The 20863-nt window shown below is 55.0% G+C and overlaps 1 long non-coding RNA gene across 14 annotated transcripts; it reads left to right on the plus strand.

Moving 5' to 3' along the window:
* Positions 1–207: 207 nt before the first annotated feature.
* On the plus strand, positions 208–20216 carry LOC140662160 (uncharacterized). 14 transcript variants are annotated; one of them, XR_012046005.1, is made up of 12 exons: positions 1251–1366; positions 2089–2413; positions 6450–6571; positions 7757–7855; positions 8232–8372; positions 9408–9601; positions 14631–14832; positions 15110–15232; positions 15622–15774; positions 16212–16342; positions 18660–18906; positions 19338–20216. It is a non-coding gene; the product is annotated as an uncharacterized lncRNA (long non-coding RNA). The 14 variants fall into 14 exon arrangements; XR_012046000.1 differs by lacking the exon at positions 19338–20216 and having other exon boundaries at positions 18660–19310; XR_012046003.1 differs by lacking the exon at positions 19338–20216 and having other exon boundaries at positions 18665–19310.
* Positions 20217–20863: the final 647 nt, after the last annotated feature.

Below are 20863 nucleotides of genomic sequence, written 5' to 3' on the forward strand. Positions count from 1 at the left end.
CCTTTGTTCTCATCCCCTTTTCTCTTCCTGTGCAGCCCAGGACTCTCCCTTTAGCTTTTGGCAAGCTGCCCTCAGGAGCTGGGGCACCCCTCTGCTGTCCCAGCAACCACAGCTGTCCCCAGTGGGGCCGAGGGCAATAGCCTGTGTTCTCGGTGGGATGCAGCTCTGGGCCAGGGCGTGGGGCTGATGAGCCTCTGGAGTGGCCAGCAGGGCTGATGGCTATGGTGCCCGTGTCCCACGGGCTGCAGCTGTGGGCCGGGAGCTGCTGCCATGAGTGTGGTGTTCACATCACCCCATGAGGGTAGGTCCAGGACAACAAAGCCAGTGCTGAGCAATACATGCTGGGACCGGGACTGAGGCTGCAAGCACAGAACAGGTGAATGGGTCCGGGGGGCGGTCCCTGCGACCGGGAACATCCCGGGGAAGGTGACACAAAGGGGGAGGCGGGGCTGGGGCAACAGCGACCGGGTCCAGGAAGACCCGCACTAGGGCCAAGGAGCGGAGGGTGCGGCGTCGGGGTTGCGGGTGGCCCAGAAGCCGAGGGGATGGGGGAAAGCTGATGCACCGGGACAGGGGAGGCCGCACAGGGACACGCGGGGCTGCCTGAGCGCTGGGGCTCACTGGGGGGTAGGGGTAGTGCTGGGGAAGCTGCTGGGTCGGGTCGGGGCACTGCAAAAGGGTGGTCCCGACACAAAGGCCCCTTCCCCCCCCCGTCCCCGGGTGCGTGTCTGTGTGGGGGGGGTTTCCAGGTCGTGCGGAGGGGTGCGGGGCAGCTGGGGAAGCATCGGACCCGAAGCGGAGCCGGTGGTGGTGCTGGGAATCCCGGCCCTGCGAGCCGGCCTCCGCAGGCGCGGCGGGGTCCCGCGGGTGCTGGTGAGGGGAGGAGGGCGTAGGGGCCGGTGTCCCCATAGGGTTAAATGGCAGAGGAGGCAGCAGCCCGCAGCATGCTGGGAGCTGTAGTCCTGGGGTAGCCAGCTGGTGGTCGGGCAGGTTGTTCGCAGGGCATGCCGGGAGATGTAGTCTTTCGGCAGGGAGGTTCCAGACAGCCCCGCTGGTGTGTGCAGCACGCCGGGGTGCGTCCTCGCCCCATGCTGGCCTCCGGGTACCTGCCGGGGCCGGCAGCCGTCTGCCGGCGGGGAACGGCCTCGGGCACGTGGCGCGCGCGGGGGGGGCGGGCGGGCGGTCGCGCGGCGGCGCCCGCGCTCACTGCTGCCCTCTGGCGGAGGAAACGCGGTACTGCAGGTCCGGCACCGCGCATGTGCGGTGGGGTGCCGCCGTGCTCACCGCTGCTGCCGTCCGCCGGTAACGGCAAGGCGATGCTGCGGTGCCTGCGAAGCGCTGCCGCCGCGCTCGTTGCTGCCTCCCGGTAAGGAAACGCCGCCGCTGCCGCCGTCCCCCCACGTGCGCGCTGCCGGCGGGCGCTCGGCGCGCGAAGCGCGGAACTGCAGCGCCGGTATCGCCTCTGGGCCCGCGCCGCCTGTCGGGTGCTCGCTGCTGCTGGTGCCGCGGCACGGCCGCAGCGCGGTGCTGCCGCCCGGCGTTCGGGCGCCAGCCCTGGCCTCTCCGGCGCGCCGTCGGCGGCCGGCGCATGCGCGGTGCCCGGGAGCGGCATGGCGGCGCGCTGGGCGAGGGTCCCGGTGGCGGCGGGTGTCCTGGGGCACCGGTAAGGCGAGTGAGCCCCTTTGGCGGGCGCGGGGTTGTCTTCTGGCCGCGGGACGGGAAGCCTCAAACTGCCCGCTGCGGCAGGCTGCCGGTGTGCTGGAGGCGAGCTGGCTCAGGGTAGCCCCAGGGAGTTGCCCGAGAGCTGACAGAAGGGAAGAGGGCGGACACCCCCTCAGGTGTCCGGGTGCCTCCGCACTTCCAGAGCTCCCCCTGAGCCTCCCCCGACCCCGCTTGCCCTGCGCAGCTGCCCCCAGCTCCAGCCCCTCCCCTGAAGCCTGTCCCGTAGCCTCAGTCGCCCCCAAGCCCTGTCGTGCCAGTGGCAAGGTGGCCTTCCGTGCATCTCCAGAAGCCCCTGTGGAAGGAGAGGCTTCAGCCGGGGGCGATCTGCGGTAATAACGGTGTCTGCTTCTTCTTTCCCTCTCCCAGAGTCTGCGCTGAGGACGGGGTTGTCCCTCCCTCCCCTTGGCTGCCGGTGACAGTACCCGCCTCAGGCTTGCGTGGGTTGTCTGTGCCTGGCCTGGCTCTCCTCGCGGCGTGGGGGTGAAAAGGGACGGGCGGAGCGCTTGCTGGCTGTGGACAGGAGCTGCCACGGCTGAAGCTGGAGAGGCCAGAGAAGGGCAAAGAAGAAATTGAAGGCCGGCTGGCCAGCAGCTGCCTCCTGCTGCAGGCAAGAGAGAGCCTGCCTCTCCGGGTGAGGAAGGATCCCTCCTCGTAGTCCGCGGCAGGCCAGGCCGCCAGCGTGCACCGCAGGGTCTGTATGCGTAACCCAGAGCGTGGTCTTGCTCCCTGTCCCTGTCTGACAATCTGTGTCCTGCTCCTTGTCCTTCTTTTTCCCCTCTCTCTATCGTCCCCCATCCTTCTTCCTGTCTGTCTTTTTTCTCTTTCTATCCTTCTGCCCCAATGCTTCTTTCTCCACCTCTGTCCTGCTCCCTGCCCCTTGTTTCTTCTCACTGACCCTCTGTCCTGTCTCCGTTTTTTCTTTTCTCTCCGCCTGTGTCCTGCTCCCTGGCCCTTTTTTCTCTTCCTCTGCCTCTGTCCTCTAGCCCATTGCTGGTTTTTTTATTTTTCCTTCTTGGTCTCTTTGTACAAATCTGACCCTTTCTTTATTTCCCAGTCCCTTTGTCCTGTTCCCTGTCATTTTTCTCTCTCTGTCTATATGTCCTGCGCCCTGTTGCCGTCATGTCCCTCTGTTCTTCTTCCTCTCCTTTCCCCCCCACCTCTCTACCCCTCTGTCCTGCTCACTGACCCTGCATTTTCTTGCTCCATTTCTCTGCAGGGCTCCTCATCCCTATTGTTTTTGATTTCTCTACCTCTCTGACCTTTTCTTTCGGCCTTTCATTCTCTGGCGGCACCTCAGTCTTCTCCCTTGTCTTCCTTTTCTCTTTCCAGTCCTCTGTCCTGCTCCCCATCCCTGTATGAAATAGGGGCGGGTGTAGGCTCTGTTCTCTTGGGACTGGCGGGGGAAAAAGCAGCCCTGGGCCGAGCCCTGTTCTGGGGTTCGTCGGGGGGTTTTGGGGCTAAGCCCGTGTGTGAGCGGGGGGAGTAGGGGCAGCCCCATGCGGCTCTGAGGTGCTCCTTGTTGGGGCTGGGCAGCCTCTGCTGCTCCCGGTGCAGGTTGGGCAGCGGCAGCCCGGGGGGCTCCTGCGGCGCCGGGCAGGTGCCAGTGGCCGGAGTGGCGGGGAAGGGCCGCGGCTGCGGCCGGCAGGCGTTCCTGGAGGCGGCTGGGCCCGGCTCCCCGCGGGGGTGCTTGGGGCTGCGGGGGTTTGGGGTGCGGGCCCGGCACCCCAAACCAGTGCTGGAGAAAGCGAGCCGGAAGCAGCCGTGATAAAGCGATGCCCTGCCTGTGCTGGTGCGGCCCTGCAGAGGTGTGGGTCCGGGCCCTCCGCAGTGTCCAAGCGCTCCCCAAAAGTGCACGTGTGGCCCTGGGGGTGCAGGGCTGTGGGGTGGCTCCGCTCCCCCCGCCCCGCAGCATCACGCATGGGGACCGCAAAGGGGTCGGAAAGCAGAGAGGGTGAGCTGGTCTGGGGCCTGAAAATGGAGAGCAGGTCTTGTGTTCGCGGGGCTTGAAAAGAGGCTGAGGTGGCTGACTTTGGGGCTGAGAAACAGCTTGAGTCGTGCGTTTTCAGGACCTGCCAGAGGGGACGGAGCGGTATGTTTTTGGGCTGAGGAGCAGAGGTGAAGTGCTGCATTTTGGGACTCGAGAACAGGCTGAGCAGGTGGGTTTGTGGGCTCAGAAATGGGAGCTGGTTTGGGGGCCCAAAGCAGAAGCCGGTTTGTCTGTTTGCGCAGGGCGGGGGGAGGGCATTGGGGGCTGCGGGGGAAAGCAGAGGGTGGGCAGGGTGCATGGACCCTCCCTGGAGGGTGGGGGTCTGGTCGCGTCGGAGCCCAGAGTTCGGGAGGCCGGCATGCCCCGGGCCAGCCTCACGGTCTGAGGTGGTCTCTGGGGGGGGAAGGGTGCTTTTCAGGGCCCGCACGCCCTCTTGGAGCCCAGCTCTTCTTTGTACGCTGCTGAGAATAGTTCTTAAGTACTTAATCGTACAAACTAATGAATCTGTATTTCCACAGCGTCCAGCTGTGATGTTTAATAGTAATATTTTCAAGTTCTGACAGTGACCGCTTTCCGACCTTGTCGAAAGCCCAGACTGTGGCAAATAGCTGGAGCTCGTAAGGAGAAGGAGCTGAAATCCAGCGGAGCTTCGGTGCGGAGCTGGAGCTTCGGTTAGCCAGAGCTGTAGCAAGGAGGAGCTGGAAGGAGATGGGGTGTCCGCTGTCTGGAGCGTGCGTTAGCCAGAGGCAACGTTAGCTGAGCGGGGGCGGCTGTGAGCCGGAGCGTCTATTCGCTGGAGCATCCGTCGGCCGGACTGCGCTCCCAGCAGGGCTGCAGAGCAGCCGGGCGCAGGCCGGGCTGTCCCCAGCAAGCGGCTCTGAGCAGCAGGGAGGCGAGCGGCCCTTCTGCCAGCGGGGAGCCTGGCCTCTTCCCTCGGGGATTAAATCCACGCCCTGCGCCCCTCCCTGCGTGGAGGGCGTCTCCCGGTCCCGTTCCTGGGGGTGGGAGCGAGGTGGGGGTGCCCCGGCTCTCCTGGGGCAGCCCCGCTGTGAGGGGGCGCGGGCGAGGCGGCAGCGGGAGGCAGTGGTGTCTCCCCGGTACCTGGCAAAGGGGAGAGGGGCCGGTCGGTTGGAGCTGCCGGGGTGCACGGCCTGGCCCCGCAGGGCCCCTCTGGCAGAACCCTCCCCTGTGTTTTCCCCGTCGGCTGGGTGTGACAAACAGGATCATTTTTTGCCTCCTCTTTTCCCAGTGTCACCTTCGGCGTCACGTGAAGAAAATCCCGCGTGGTCGGTCCCGCTTGCCGCTCAGGGAATTGCGCGTATGGGGCCGGGGGAGCGGGGAGAAACCTTTGCGAGTTCGGGGACGCTACAGATGCTCCACCTGAAACCCAGAGAAAAGGCAAATCTGCTGCCAGTGCAGAAAAGGTGATGAAGACTTGCGGGTAACAGAGCATGCCTCGTTCCTGGGTTGGTGCCTTGGCAGTTCCGAAGGTTTTCCTTTCGGGTAAAAGAATGAACTTTCATCTCGGATAAATGAAGAGCTGCCTGTTACCTTCTTCAGGGTCAAGTGTTTCTCTTCTGTTTGTTCAGACTGACTTTATGGGCAAGTTGGCAAGAGCCTTTTCTTTTTATATGCACAACTACCCTGTTAGTGAACTATGGTGTCAGTAGAGTTAATTTTGGAGCACCTAGATGCCAGTAGAAATAGAATGAGTGAAATGTGATGGAAACTGACATTTCAACTTGATTTTTATTCCTTTTTTTTTTTTTTTTCATTAGAGCGTTGATGGCATGCTGTGCTGTGGGTCAATCTGCATTCTCTTCCGTGGAGCCTTCAGTCTAGGAGTTTTATGTAAAAAAAGTTTGTCCTTCCAAAAAAGGACTAGTCATTCCTAGGCTTGAGGTGTAGACTTGGAGGGTCTCTGAAGTCCCTGATCAGGATTACAGCGTTGCTGCTCTTTGTCTTCGCTTTCGTTAATTTCCCCACTGCTCGGTGGTGGTTGGGAGCCCCGAGTTGTCATTTTTTTTTTTCCGTCTCTAACACATTTTTTTTCCCCCAAGGAGACGCTGCGTTTAAAAGGGAATGAGTGTCCTGGTTTCGTCTGGGATAGAGCTAACTTTCTTCCTAGTAGCTGGTATAGTGCTGTGTTTTGGATTTTAGGATGAGAATAATGTTGATAACACAGTGATGTTCTAGTTGTTGCTAAGAAATGCTTCCACTGGTCAAGGAGTTTTGAGCTTCCCGTGCTCTGCTGGGCGCACGAGAAACTGGGAGGGGACATGGCCAAAAGAGTTGATGGAAGCTGGCCAAAGGGCTCTTCCGTGCCATCTGGCGTCATGCTCAGTATGGAGACTGGGGGGAGTTGGCCGGGGGATAGGGATCGCTGCTGGGGGAGTGGCTGGGCATCGGTCGGCGGGTGGTGAGGGGTTGCATCCCTTGTTTTTTCCTGGGTTTTGTTCCTCTCTTGCTGTCTTGTTGTTTTCCTTCTCATGATAATTCATTCTTCTTCTTATTTTGTTCCAATGATTCAACTCTTCTTATCTGAGGCCACGAGTTTTCTGACTTTTGCTCCTTGGCTTCTTTCCCCCATCCCCCTGGGGGGGGAGGGTGAGCCAGCTGCTGGGTGGCACTTAATTGCCGACTGGGGCTAAACCACAACAGTTAGTTTCCTCCCAAACGTGTCCGTCGATACACTCGAGTGATGATTATTAAACCCACCAAAATGGCACCTGTCTTACAGATCTGGACTCCTTCTGAACATGTATCCATCGCACGCAAATGTCATCGGGCTACAGATCATCTGCACTTCACGCTTTGACAAGACGGCGTGCTGAGACAGGGATGAGCTCTGAAAGAAAAAAGGTACAAGGTCACGGGGTTTTTGGTCTGTTTGTTTGTGGGGGGCGCGCGTGCGTGGTTTAAAAAGAAGAGTGCGACGTTGAGTGGCGGCAGCCTGCAGAGCTCTCTTGCTGCCTGAGCTCTCCTTTTCTTCTCTCTCACTCCTCTTTCATGACTGTAATTGGAATTTGGACAACGGTAGAAGAGGAGGTAAGTTACTTGCCTGTGTAGACGTGCTGGTAATGCCAGGAAGGTAAATGCTTGAAGCCGTAGTGAATAACTTGGCCGCAAGTAGAATTTCCGAAGGAAGAAAAACAACGGGAAGCAAATAGCAAGTTACCGAGCAATTTGCGTGGGTCCACCACATGGCATTGCCAAATGCTGCTGGGCAGTATGCTCCAAGCGGCTCTTTTTTTGGTAAACGTGAGTTTTCAGGAAGTTTAGGGTCGTGCGTGGCAAAACGTGTCCCTCTGTTTATGTATGCCGCTACGTAAATGTCCAGCGGCGGGGCTGTTGTTCCCTGCTCTCGATACTGCCACGGTAGTGCTGCGGTATTTAGACCCAACAGAGGGCTTTAGGAAGGGAAGGAGAATGCCTGTTTTCTGTGAGGGCTATGAACGCTGACCCTTTTCTCTGCCGCTTTCCCGTGCGCACGATGAAGCGGTGTTATTTTTCTCCCTTGTTCCTGGTCTAAATAGTTCTGAAGCTGTCGCTGCTGTGGGATTGCAAGTGGTGTTTCTAGGTTTTTGTGGGGTTCTAGTTACGGATCGCTTCTCCTGTGGCGAAGTGTCAATTTACGGTTTTCAGTGTAAAGCTTCAGAAACTACATCCGCTGAAATCAGCGTAGGTGAAAGTGATGTTGCGCGTGCAGCTGTGCTCGCAGGGATGCTCGGCGGCTCCTCATCAAAACAGCGAGGGGCGTGTGGCCATCCGGAGGGTTGCGCTCTGGGTCTGAGGGCGTGCCGTCTTCTTGCTGCGCATTTTGCTGCGTCTTTTTGCTGCGCAAACCAAAGCTGCCCGTGAGTCAAAAAAAGGCACGGTTGTCTAAAAAGTGCACAAGCTCTAGCGGCCTGTATCGTCAACTGTTCCAAAGATGATGCAAAACACTTTTTCCTCCGCTCAGTTGTAGTCTTCACCAGCCTTCACCAAAAAAGGAAGCTTTAGATTCCTACCCAGCTTTATGCTAAAGGGTTTTTTTTCCTCTCTCAGCAGAATGTCAGCTGCCACCATTTCGCCGCGGTCGCCCTTTCTTCTGCCAGGAAAGTGCAAGACGGACGGAAAGGATCCGTAGTGGTCTGCAAGTCCACGGTACGTCTACGATGTGTGCCTGCGTTTTTCCTAAGGTACTCGTAGCGGGGACTTGGAAGTTAAGGTGAAAAATGTGCCAACTCTCCTTCTGTAGTTTTTCTGTGAAGTATTTCAACACAAATACTACAGATAGGAAAAGGCGTGTTCTGGAGCGTGCCTACGCAAAGCTGACTTCCCTCCGTTTCTTTTCTCTTCCCGAAAGCGTAATCTTCTGTTTCTGTGCGCTTCCTATGAAATGATACTGTGAAAATAATTTTGTACTAAAAGAGGAAAGAAACTGTTGGGAAGAGTTCAGGTGTTCAGAAGAAAGAGCCTTTGTTTTCCTGGGAAAAGCTTTCTGCTTTTTCAGTCAGTAAGGTTTTAAAATATCTTGTAGCAGTACTTGAAAAGCCTTACTGCGATCCTAGCGTCCGTACGAAAAGCCGTCAAGGTCAAAGAAGAGACGTGGACAAAACGGGACAAATGGGCGTCGCTTCCGCGAGTTTTCCAGGCTTTCCCAAGAAGCGTTAGCAGCCTTGTAAGTACCGCCAGTGAGTCGTGATGTGGTTTTGGTGAGTTACTGCTTCAAGAAGGTCCTTTTTCCTGAAGCTACAGTGTGTAGTTTTTGACTTCAGTTGGAAAGAGATTTTCCCGACTGGCAATCCTTCTCATTCAAAGAAGTTGCATTTGATGAACTTCCCATCGGAGCGGCTGGACGTGCCAGTAGAAGTCATCAGCAGCAAGACTTTTCACTCTCTTTAAAAACACCCAGAAAAGTCAATTTCCTTCCAAGGACCCAAGCCCAGCACGTCTTCCAAAAGTTGGTGGCATTGCTGGTCTTTGGTTCTCGGTTGCAACAGCCGAGATATGATCGAAAGGCGTTCCTCTGCATGCTTCAGTACAGCCAAAAGCATTAGCAAATCCGCCGGTCCCTTTTGGTAGCCTGATGTATTGCAGCACTGGGGATTTGATTTCTGCGCCCCCCTCCCCCCAGTGAAACCGTCTGGGGGATCTCTTATCTCACTGACTTTTCTATCAAACGGAAACTTTAAACAGAAGTTAAAATGGTGTCATTTACAAAGTGACTGGCACTGTTGAAACTGTAACTGCCCAGTAGCTGTGGCATGCAACTTAGGAGGTGTGTTTCAGCAGTGAGGTATTTGTTCTCCATGTTTCAAGAGAGAGGCAGCTGAACGTTACGGGTTTTTCCCCAGTATTTTGACGGCGTGCTCTGCAGTGCTTTATTTCTGCCTCTCTTTCCATGGCACGTTTCCCTGGCGCTTCAGTAGCGTCTCTCTTGGGCAGCGCAGCTGGGCAGATGTCACTAGGAGGGACATAGCGCACAACCCCCCCCAGTCACGTTATAACCGTGCGTTTTGGAGAGAGATGATTTAACGGTATCCCAGCTGTGCAAGGTAAATGAATGCAAAAGGAAACTCAAATGCTTTTGTAGTGTAAGTCGTCTTGTTGGATGTATATAAACATACGCCCACCTTTTTAGCGTAGAGTGAATTACTGAGATGTGTTCTTTATTTTCCATGTTACTCTCTAAAGGTTTACACTTCCCTTTCAGCTTTCTTGACCGAGCGAGCAAGACGTGCAGCAGCAGCAGCCGCGAGGGCTGTAGCCGTTGTGGTGGATCCGTAAGCGTAGATTCTGATGACGGTCCAGCCTTGTCCTGCAGCCTCACCGGGTTGTCTCCCTGCAGCAGTGCTGGAAGGAAGCGATGAGGCGTTTTCCAAGAGCAGCAAGAGCGTTCACTTTTAGGTGAAGAAGGTGTTGAAAATCCTACCGCTTGGTCTCAATAGGGATTTGAAGCGTTGCAGTCAGTGTAGCTGTTAAAGCGTGCGCTGTATCTGGAGCGGACCCGTTTCCCTAGAATCCTGCTTTAGCTCAGCTCCTCTCCTATCCCTTATTCTGACTGAATCCCTGTACTTTCTGCTGTGGTGTTTTTTTTTCATGTGCTGAAAGGGAATGTGGGGTTTTTGTTTTTCAGCGGTCTTGCTGTAAGCGTCTGGTGGTGCTCCCTAGATCCCCCCGGCCAGGTTTCCCTGCGGGTCGTGAAGCATGGTGAGGGTCAGGGGCCAGCCCTGTGGCTGGAGGCTCCTGGCTCTGTGTGCGGTGGGTGCCCCACAGGTGGTGGGGAGAGCTCGGGGCCGAGAGGGACCGGGGCCGTTTGTTGCCCTGGGGAGTCGGTCGCAGCGCGGGAAGGGAGGGGGAAGATGGCGGAGCAGAGGCCGAGCGAGAGACGTGGCACCGTCCTCGGGCACGCTCCCCTATGCTGTGGGGCGGCCGCCAGGCTGCGGGACAGGGGCTGGGGGGGCTGCCCCCCCCTTTATTTTTCTAGCGGAGCTCCCCTTTTTTGGTGGGGCATGTACATATGTAAATGGCCTGATGAAAGTAAGTGTAACCAGATGTAACCAAAATTGTTAGTTTGTTCTTTTGTAACTAAGCAACGTAGAGATAGGAGCAGGTTAGACAATGCTTTAATATTGTGTTTGTACACCTATGGCTATGGCTATGCTACTATGCCCAAAGACAATTGGACAAGGAGTAGTACGGTCATGCTGCTACGTTCCCAGTACAGCCCCAGCCCATCTTGACAAAGAGTCAAGGGTGGTTAGAATAATTGGTTTGTGCTAAGGGTGCCAAATCATTGTTAGGAACCATGCACCATGAAGAAGGGGAGCAAGTTACATAAGCAAGGTGGGATTGCGCATGTCCAGAAGAAGGGGTCGACTAAAGGACACACCTGTACGGCCACCAAGGACCACCAGAGACCCCCACGGAAGCCCCTCGGAGCTCAAGGACGCATGCGTAATGACCACGCAAGTATGATAATTAGTTCCGGGAAATAGAATGAATATGCATTATCATTCCAGGAAACTTGATGCATATGTATGTAACTGGACAATGTAAGTTTCGGCTGATGTAACCTGCGGTATGCACGCTAGGTGGAGCGATCCCCCGTGCATCCGGTGCCGTAGTAAAGAATGCCTGCTTCTTAATACTACATTGGTGTTAAGGAGTTTGATTCCCGATTTCGGTGACATAAGGAGGTGGCAGTTGGGGCAGTTTCCCTTGTTTTGTTTGTCTTTTGGGTGTGACGAAGAAGAGGGGAGGCTGGGGAGTGATGATGTCTGTTGGGGCACCCCAGTGTCACTGGGGGGGACGATGGTGATGTGGCAGAGGAGCAGGTTGAGTGGGGGGATGGGGGGGTCACGGGACAGTTCACCCCCCCGAAAGGGGGGTGACAGCCCCCAAATGCCTGAGAATTCGTGGGGGAGGGATTAAATAATGAAAAACTGTAAATATGGGTGTGAGGCATTGAAGTAGAGAAAAATCTCTCATTTTTATGTATATTGAAAAATTTTATGTATATATACGTAGAAAGATTTGACAAGAAAGCCCTCTGTCTACTCTCTTATATAAAGGATGGTAGAATATGAAAAAAATCTAAATCGAGATATATAGGGTGATAAAATAGAAAAAGAACTCATATATATGACTAAAAAAAGGAGTTTAAAAGTGCATAAAAAGAGGATGTATACGAAGAAATTTGAAATGGCAACAAGGCAGAGCGAGCTCTCCCCAGCTGCAGTACTGACTTCTGTCCACACAGAGGCAGCAGCGAGCACAAAAAAAAAAACCAAACCAAAAAAAAACCCCCCAAACCCCAAACAACCGCTATCGCGCATGCGCGGCTCCCCAGCTGCAGTACCGACGTTGTTCCCCTGAGCGGCAGTAGAGAGCACGGGAAAGTGTGCCACCGCGCATGCGCCGGGCCGCACCAGCAGTACCGACGCTTGTCCACGGGGCGGCAGGAGCGAGCACAACGAAAAAGCGGCACCGCGCATGCGTGGCTCCTAGGCTGCAGTACCGACTTTTGGTCACCGGGCGGCAGCAGCGAGCACAAAACGAATGCTTCAGCGCGCATGCGCGTCTCCTCAGCCGCAGTACCGACGGTTGTCCACAGGGCGGCAGCAGCGAGGTCGGGCGAAGGCGCCACCGCGCATGCGCGGCTCCCCTGCTTGCAGTACCGAGTTTTGGTCACCGGGCGGCAGCAGCGAGCACAACACAAATGCACCAATGCGCATGCGCGGCGCCCGGGCTGCAGTACCGACATTTGTCCACCGGGATGCAGCAGCGAGCCAAAAAGACCCACCGCGCATGCGCAGATCCCCATCTGCAGTACCGACCCTGTTCCCCTGAGCGACAGCAGCGATCACTTTAAAATGCGCCACTGCGCAAGCGCGGCTCCCCACCCGCAGTACCGACTTTTGTCCACCGGGCGACAGGGGCGAGCATAAAAAAGCGCCACCGCGCATGCGCGACTCCTAGCTGCAGTACCGCCCTCTGTCCGCACGGCGGCAGCAGCGAGCTCGGGAAAAATGCGCTACCGAGCATGCGCAACTCCCTAGCTGCAGTACGGTCCTTTGTCCACACGGCGGCAGCAGCGAGCTCGGGAAAATGCACCACCGCGCATGCGCGGCTCCCCAGCTGCAGTACCGAACTTTGTCCACCGGGCGGCAGCAGAGAGCACTCGACAGTCCGTCACTGCGCATGCGCGGCTCCCCAGCTGCAGTACCGATTATTGTCCACACGGCGGCAGCAGCGAGCCCGGAAAAATGCACCAACGCGCATGAGCGGCTCCCCAGCTACAGTACCGACCCTGGTCCACTGGGCGGCAGCAGCGAGCACTCGAAAGTCCACCGCTGCGCATGCGCGGCTCCCCAGCTGCCGTACCGATCTTTGTCCACATGGCGGCAGCAGCGAGCACTCGAAAGTCCGCTGCTGCGCATGCGCGGCACCCCACCTGCAGTAGCGATATCTGTCCACATGGCGGCAGCAGCGAGCACGGAAAAAAGTTGCGCCAGAGCGCATGCGCGACTCCCTGGCTGCAGTACCGACTTTTGTCCAGCGGGCGGCAGCAGCGAGCTGGGGGGGAAAATGCGCCACGGCGCATGCGCGGCTCCCCAGCTGCACTACTGCATTTTGTCCACACGGCGGCAGCAGCGAGCACGAAAAAAAATTGCACCACTGCGCATGCGCGGCTCCCCAGCTGCAGTACTGCATCTTGTCCACACGGCGGCAGCAGAGAGCCCTCGAAAGTCCGTCACTGCGCATGCGCGCCTCCCCAGCTGCAGTACCGATTTTTGTCCACACGGTGACAGCAGCGAGCTCGGGAATATGCACCACCGCGCATGCGCGGCTCCCCAGCTGCAGTACCGATTTTTGTCCAAACGGCGGCAGCAGCGAGCTCGGGAAGATGCGCCACTGCGCATGCGCGGCTCACTGGCTGCATTACTGATTTTTGTCCATCGGGCAGCAGCAGCGAGCTGGGGGAAAGTGCACCACCGCGCATGCGGGGCTCCCAAGCTGCAGTACCGACCTTTGCCCACACGGAGGCAGCAGCGAACACGAAAAAAATTGCACCACTGCGCGTGCGCGGCTCCCCAGCTGCAGTACCGACTTTTGCCCACAGGCCTGCAGCACCGAGCACTTGACAGTGCACCACTGCGCGTGCGCGACTCCCTAGCTGCAGTACCGACTTTTGTTCCCACGGTGGCAGCGGCGAGCTCGGGACAATGAACCACCGCGCATGCGCGGCTCCCCAGCTGCAGTACCGGCCTTTGCCCACACGGAGGCAGCAGCGAGCACTCGAAAGTCCTCCACTGCGCATGCGCGGCTCCCCAGCTGCAGTACCGACCTTTGTCCACCGGGCGACAGCAGCGAGCACCAACAAAATTGCGCCACCGCGCATGCGCGGCTCCCCAGCTGCAGTACCGACATTGGTCCACTGAGCGGCAGCAGCGAGCACTTGAAAATGCGCCACCGCGCATGCGCGGCTCCCCCGCTGAGGTACTGACGTTTGGTCGTCGGGACGGTCGGAAGCCGGAACTGCAGCTCGGCACCGCGCATGCGTGTGCGCGCACCAGCGGATCTGCCATCCCGGAGGGGAGTCCTCGCGTCCGGCTCTGCTCTCGCACGCTGCCGGTCATCGGCAAGTAAAAATTCTGGGCTTGGCTTTGGCATTGTCCTGTAAGGGAAATCTCTGGGTCTGGATGTCACTTGCTTATTTGCTGTGGAATGGTCGTGTTTTTCAGCAATCGTTCCAAATAGAACGGGTTGGGTGGGGCAGGGCAGAGTAAGGGTCTTTGCAGGCACCTGGGAAGTAAAGTCTTGAACGTAGAAAAGCTTAAAGCATTTGCTGGACAGGAGGTTTCTCTGTACCCACTACATCCGTTGCTTATTAGCAGTGACTGATGTTTGTAAGAGTGCCGTGTGGAAGTGTGAACATTCGTTACTGAACTAAAACTGCTTTGGTTCTGTGTAGAAAGCAGAGGAACTACAAAACAACATATCCCCCCCCTTTTTTTTTTGGTTAAACGTATCGTGTTTGCAGGGCCTTAGCTTTCTATTGCCAGACTGGGCAAAGCTTCCCAAGCTCTGTTCCCCCACAGTCACCAAAAGTCTCCCATAGTTGCCAGGATGGTGAGTTAGTTTTTGGGCTTCTAGCCCTCCATTCTGCCATTGTTTTAGTCAGATCCTGAATGCCGCTCAGTTCAAGACTCACGAGAATTGCTTAACGTTTGCATTTGGAAGTCATGCTTCAAACAATGAATTTTCAACAAAATTTTTTTTGACGCTAGCCAATGAACTCCTGTAATACTGGAGAAAAATGACATTTTTAGTGGCTGTTGAATCTCAGAGTGATAACATCGGCATCCCTGTGTGAGCCCTTACCGCAACCGTTGCAATGTTTGTTTACACGCTGCTCGGTTCTTTTGTAAAGGTGCGTAGCTGTGGGAGGTGCGTTATTCCGAAGGTGCTACGGCGCCGATGCTCTGGCTGTTGGCAGGAATGGGCAAAGCGGAAGGCTCTGTGGCTAGGGGAGAACGGCGTGGACATGCGACCGCTCTCTCTGTTGCTCCGGAATTTCGACGGCTGGGTTGGGCTGCTAAATCGATGGAACGACTGGAAGACATTTCAGAAAAGTGAGTACTCTACTTCCCTTTATCTTTTAAAGTCGTCGTCTTTCTACAGACACCTGTCCACGGCTTAGATATTTGATTTGCGTGAAACGGACTCGGAATTTTGCTTGAAGTAGTGTTCTGATTCGCTGAAATTCCCCGTAGGCAGAGAGCAAGAATTACAAATGTTGCTTGGTGGTTGAAGATCTCAGGGTTGCTGTGAAAGCGAACTTGCCAGAATGAGTAGGAAGCAGCCTGAATTCCAACAGAGATACCGTCTAAAAGGCCCTTTTCTTGACAGGAAAAGAGCTTCACGAAACGTCGGCGCTGTTTGCCGGGGGGCCTCCGACATACTCGTTCAGTCGTCGTGGGCTTTGTGCGATTCCCGCAGGCGCAATCTTGAACAAATTTTGTACGGCAGCCGGTATCGTGGCTTACTTTCTATCTCGCGCTTGGTCGCTTGCGCCTGCTAAAAACTTAATGGAGTGTCAAATGAACCCACAGGAAAACGTCCTCAACTCGTGCTGGTAGGGCAAGCCCGCCGTAGTTGATAAAATGGGAAAATAGCACGCTGTTTTGAAAAATTTGCCTTGCGAGGACAAGGGCTGTCTCCTGGCAGGCAAGTGAATTCTGTGACTGATTCCACCGCTCCGCCCGGGCACTTGAAGGAGGCGGTCCCTAAGGCAATGCAATCTAAAATGGGGGTCGTTTGGGTTTTTTTAGTCATTTCTTAGGGATGTGAGGCTCGTGTGGGTGTTTAGCTTGTCCTGTTCTTTCTGTTCCTAATTCTGATCCCACTGACTGGCGTCAAAGAACGGTCGTGTTGTAGTCTAACGGTGTCGTCTACCAGGAGCTGGTGGAAGGCCAGGGCTTAGGTAAAGCCGATAAGGAGGATGCAGGCTGGAAAGCGGAACGTCTAAACGAGAATTACTGTCCTTGGGAGAGAAGCACATCCTGAAGAAATAGGTAAGCTAATTAAAATGGTTTGGGAACCATCCGAAACAACTAGTAGGAGCGTGATAAGAAGCACCCTCCCGCAAACTATCCTCGTTATCATCCTAAAAGTCACACCCCTCGAGCTGGAGACCCTGGCCCGAGCAGAGAGCCCTCACCGCTCAGCGTGCGCAGCACGTTAAAGCAGCGCTGTAGCTTTAAGTTGAAATAAGAGAAAGGTAGACCGACAGAAAACTGCTTTGCGTGATTACTTATGCATATGCGTAGCTAGACCATATCAATACTGTACTTGTATGACCGAACTCTGTGCTAGCTTTGTGGAGCTACCGCCTAGCGCCCATCTCTGCGCAGACATGAAATAAACATACCTCTGCCCTGTGTGTATATTGGCGTCTCGCGCACCGGGCAAGCGACCTCACGCTTGTGGGATAACGGTTTTGGCACCCCAGATGGGACCGAGCCGACAGCCTCGCCCGGTTCGTCTTGCCGCGTCCGACGGGGAGAAGAGGCCTGAGCGGACTCCGGCGCGCACCGACCTGTCGACCGGGGACTCCTTCAGCTCCTCTCCTGCAGTCGGGCGGTAAGCGACACAACGGTGCAATGCTAGTGAAAAGAGGTATTTTTGGGGGATAGGAGAAAAGGGGGGTAGGGGCAAGACCTCTCGGGAAGCAGGCACCCTCTGTTCTGTTCTGGGCTCTGCATAAGACGCACCAGGAAAGATAGGTGGCAGTAGCGTAGTTCTGTTTGTTTCTACACGCTGTCCTGTTCAACAGAGGGAGACGTCCCTCGTTCCGGTTTGTGTAGAAATGCTGGGTTTTTCGGTACCGCTATGGGCGCTGCTGCTTCCCAGGAGGCACCCCTTTGCTCTCCTCTAGGATGCATCCTGAAGCATTGCAATAAATTTGGGGGAGATCCCGCCACTAAGAATCGGCTAAAACGATATTGTAATCAACGGTGGCCACGATCTCAATTGGAAGATGGTGAAAAATGGCCTGAGGATGGATCCTTGAGATATAACGCTATATCGGAATGAATGTTGTTTTGTCGGAGAACGGAAAAATGGGATGAAATGCCTTACGTGGATATGTTTTTTTCGTTAAGACGCGATTGGGATATTAGGAAGAAAGGCGGTTTAGTGGATTCTAAACGTCAGGTTGGAATATACGCGTTAAAAGAGAAAAAGGGAAAACCTCGTTGTATTGAATGGGAAAATTCAGCTGTTGGTAGCTCCTCCAAAACAGCCAGAATCTGATAGCTCAAGCGATAATGGAGTTGTGAGTGCTGTCTCTAAAAGAACAAGGGGACAGAAACCGATAGTTCAAGCTCCCCTCAGCCAGGCTCTAGGGCCTGAAGGAAGAGCGGTATCCGTACACGTACCTTTTACCGCTTCTGATTTGTTACACTGGCAACGGGCAGTCGGATCCTATCGAAACGATCCAGAGGGAATGTATAGTACTGTTAATCACGACTCATAATCCTAACTGGGGAGATGTACAGGCTCTCCTAGAATATTTGTTTACCCCTGAGGAGAGGAGAACAATTTTAGAGAAGGCTAGAGAGGGACTGGTCCAACAATGTGTGTGTGCGTGGGGGGGTGCCTAATGCCATTATGTACCTCCCAAAAGAGGATGCGGAGTGGGATCCAAACACAAGTGTGAGGGATTACAGAGGGTAAAGGAATATCCAAAGTTAATTGTGTACGGGATTCAACATGGAGCGCAAAAGCCTAAGAATTTATCTAATCGGATCTCGATCCGGAAGATGATAGCCATTTACAGTTATTGAGCATGCTGTTTATTGGTCAAGCGGCAGCAGATATAAGAAAGAGATGACAAAAGGTAGAGGGCGAGGACGGCATGACAATCTCGCGGTTCTTGTCAATCGCGTATAAGGTACGTAATAGTCGGGAGGAAACAGAAGGGAAGGAGAAGCGGGGACGAGTAACGCCGCGAGCTGCTTTGTTGGCTGCCTTGACAGAAGACCGAGAAAAAGGGAGAGAAAATACACGAGGTGAATTTTGTGGGCGAGGAAGGGGCCGTAGAAATAATAGTAGAAATGGTTATGACATTCCCCTGGGAATGAATCGGCGTGCCAATCGTAAGCGAGAGGGCCGTTGGAAAAAAGATTGTCCGCGCCGTCTGAGTCATCTCGGGAAAGAGAGACAGAAGAAGCCGTTGGAGTCATGACGGAGATTGGGTTGGACTGAAGGGGGCCGGAGGAATCTATGAAAGTTTCCCCAGACGATCCTCCGGTTCCAGTCAAGCTGGGGAATGAAAGACTAGATTTTTTTAATTGATAGTGGAGCCACACGTGCTGTAGTAAGTAGTTGTAGGGGACCCCTTAAGCAGAACTAAAATAAACGTTGTTGGTGCAACAGGGAAAAAGACTTTAAGGCTGTTTTTACAACCTATGGAATGTTCCACTGGAAATACTAAATGAACTCATGAATTCCTTTCTATGCCAGCATGCCCCCTAGCATTGCTTGGGTGGGATTTACTTGTAAACCGAATGCACAACTAAGTTCTTCTGAAGACTCTGTTCAGTTGACTCTGTTCAGCCCACAGGGGACGTCGCCTGTTTGTGCCGGACACCAGCCCGAATGGGACGTCGCCTGTTTGCGGCGGACGCCAGGCCGCAGGGGACGTCGCCTGTTTGTGGCGGACGCCAGCCCGAACGGGACCTCGCCTGTTTGGGGCACACCGATGGCGGGCGCTGTCGCCAAAAGGCAAAGCAGGGTCATAGCAGAGTTTTCCATTTCTGGGGATGGGCTCAGCCGTCTCCTGCACAAACTTCTGTTACGTAGCAATGGGGATGGTAGCTTTCTTTTGTTTTCTTGAAGAACAAGAGGATGATGGAGCACGTTACAAGAGCATGATCTTTTTCGCTTCCTTTGGCAGTACAGGCACCCAAGGCCAGCCCGCATTCAAGGAACAGCACGAGGATATCCGAGTCGACCATCAGCAGAGGAAGGAAGCTTCTTTTGGAGGCCGAGACGATGAAGCAGAGTCCTTAATTGTTCTGTTTGATTTTCAGCATGGGTGCGGGGAGGGCCTGGGACATGCCAAACATGGTCCCGGACAGGGGAGCTGTCTATTACGTGGGAGGCTGTGAGAGCTATCATGGACACCACCGGACCGGCATCCTGTAAGGGTGCTTTCACATGTTTTCTTGTTTAGAGGCCAACCTTGGCTTTGGGCTGTAAAATAAAGCCTGCCAGGCCGGTGCCAGCTTGGCGGCAGCATCTGCCCACGGCAGCGCCAGCTCCGTGGTGGTGTCTGCCCGTGCCGGTGCCAGGTTGCTGGCTGTGTCTGGCTTGTGAGGGTTGGGGTAATTGGCCCCCTGTTCCCGATGGGCTCCAGCTGTGGCCCAGGGCAGCACAGGTGGGACCCATGAGGTGAGGATGGGGCTGGGCCCAGGGTTTAAAAAGGGCTGGGGCTGGGCCCAGGGTTTAAAAAGGGCTGAGGGTGGGGCTGGCCCTGCTGTGCCGAGGGGCTCTACGTGGGGAGAGGGCTGCCTAGGCATGCCTGCCTGTGGGAGCTGGCTGAGGAGTGAAAGGAAGGGGCTTCCCCAGGCAGCTGCCTCCAGCAAGGAGCAGCCGGTCCCCGCAGCCGGGAAGGATCCCTCCCAGCCGTCCCCGACAGAGCGCACCACCAGCACGTGGTGCCGGGAGCTCGGTGCCCCCATGGGCCGCACACGTGAGCCACCGTGTCTCTGGGAAGCCTCTTGGGAGAGGAGCATCGGGGCACCTGGGCGGGCGAGGCAGCCGGCACTGTGGAGGAGGAAGGGGCAGGGGCCGAGAGAGGAGCCTCGGGGCGCTGAAGGTCTCCCGGCGGTGGCAGGAGCTGCGGTGAGTCGCGCATCCCTCGCGTGCGTCCAGGCCCCTCTCTGCCGTGCTTCTCCAGACCTCTGCCTGCCTCCTTGCCTGTACCTGCCTCTGTCTCCCTTTCAGGCTGTTTGGGGAGCTTCTCCCCAAAGCTTTTTGCCCTTCTGCTAGCGCTGCCCTCCACACCGTCACCTTCTACGTTTCCTTTCCATGCCTCTCCCTTTCCAGCTCCCCACCTGCTCTTATTTCACTCTTCCCGCCCTGCCTTCTTCCGCATTGCTGGGGAAAATGGCATTTCGAGGCCTCCCTCTGCGCAGTGACCTGTCTCTCTTTGCAGTGGCTCCCTCTGCTCTGCACCCTGTCTACTTTTTTCTAGGAAACTGTCCCTATTTTTCATTTTTTTTACTCTCATAATTCTTCTCTTTTTGAAATTTTGTTTCTAGGTGTACTCTTATCTTGTTTTCTGTCTCTCTCTTTTTTTTTTTTTTAATTTTTTCCTGTATCCTGTTGCTTTTAAAATTTTCATTCTGTGTCTACTTTTGTCAAGATGTCTCTCCCTGTTTAATTGTTTCCTGTCTGTCCTGTACCCCGTTGCTTTTAAATGGTCTTTCCTTGTCTATCTTTATCCGGTTTGCTGTCCTCATTTTTTAATTAGTTCTAGTCTGTGCTGTGCCCAGTTGCCTTTAAAATTTTCTTTTTATGTCTCCATCTACTTAGGTTTTTTGCTATTTTTTTTTCCTCTCTTAATGTCTTTTGAATTGAAAAAGCTTTTGAATTTTTGTTTCTATGTTCACTTGTATGTATTTTTTCTGTCTCTTGTTTATTTTTTTCCTATCTGTGCTGTATATTGTGACCTGTAAAATTTTTTTCTGCCTACTTTTACCCAGATGTCTAACCCTATTTTTATATTATTTCCAGACTTTCCTGTGTCACGTTGCTTTTAAATTTTTTTCTATGTCTCCTTGTATCCAGTTCACTGTCTTTATTTTCTGTTTCATGCTAGCCTGTGCCATAGCCTGTGTCCTGGTTTTGGCTGGGATAGAGTTAATTTTCTTACAGGTAGCTGCTATAGTGCTGTGTTTTGGATTTTAGGATGAGAATAACATTGATGACACGCTGACGTTTTGGCTGTTGCTAAGCGGTGTTTACACCAGTCAAGGACTTTTTCAGCTTCCCGTGCTCTGGCAGGTGCACAAGAAATGGGAGGGGGCACAGCCAGGACAGTGGATCCAAACTGACCAAAGGGCTATTCCATACCATAGGATGTCGTGCCCGGTA

This window comes from Ciconia boyciana, chromosome 21, assembly GCF_034638445.1.
Source record: "Ciconia boyciana chromosome 21, ASM3463844v1, whole genome shotgun sequence".
NCBI lineage: Eukaryota > Metazoa > Chordata > Aves > Ciconiiformes > Ciconiidae > Ciconia > Ciconia boyciana.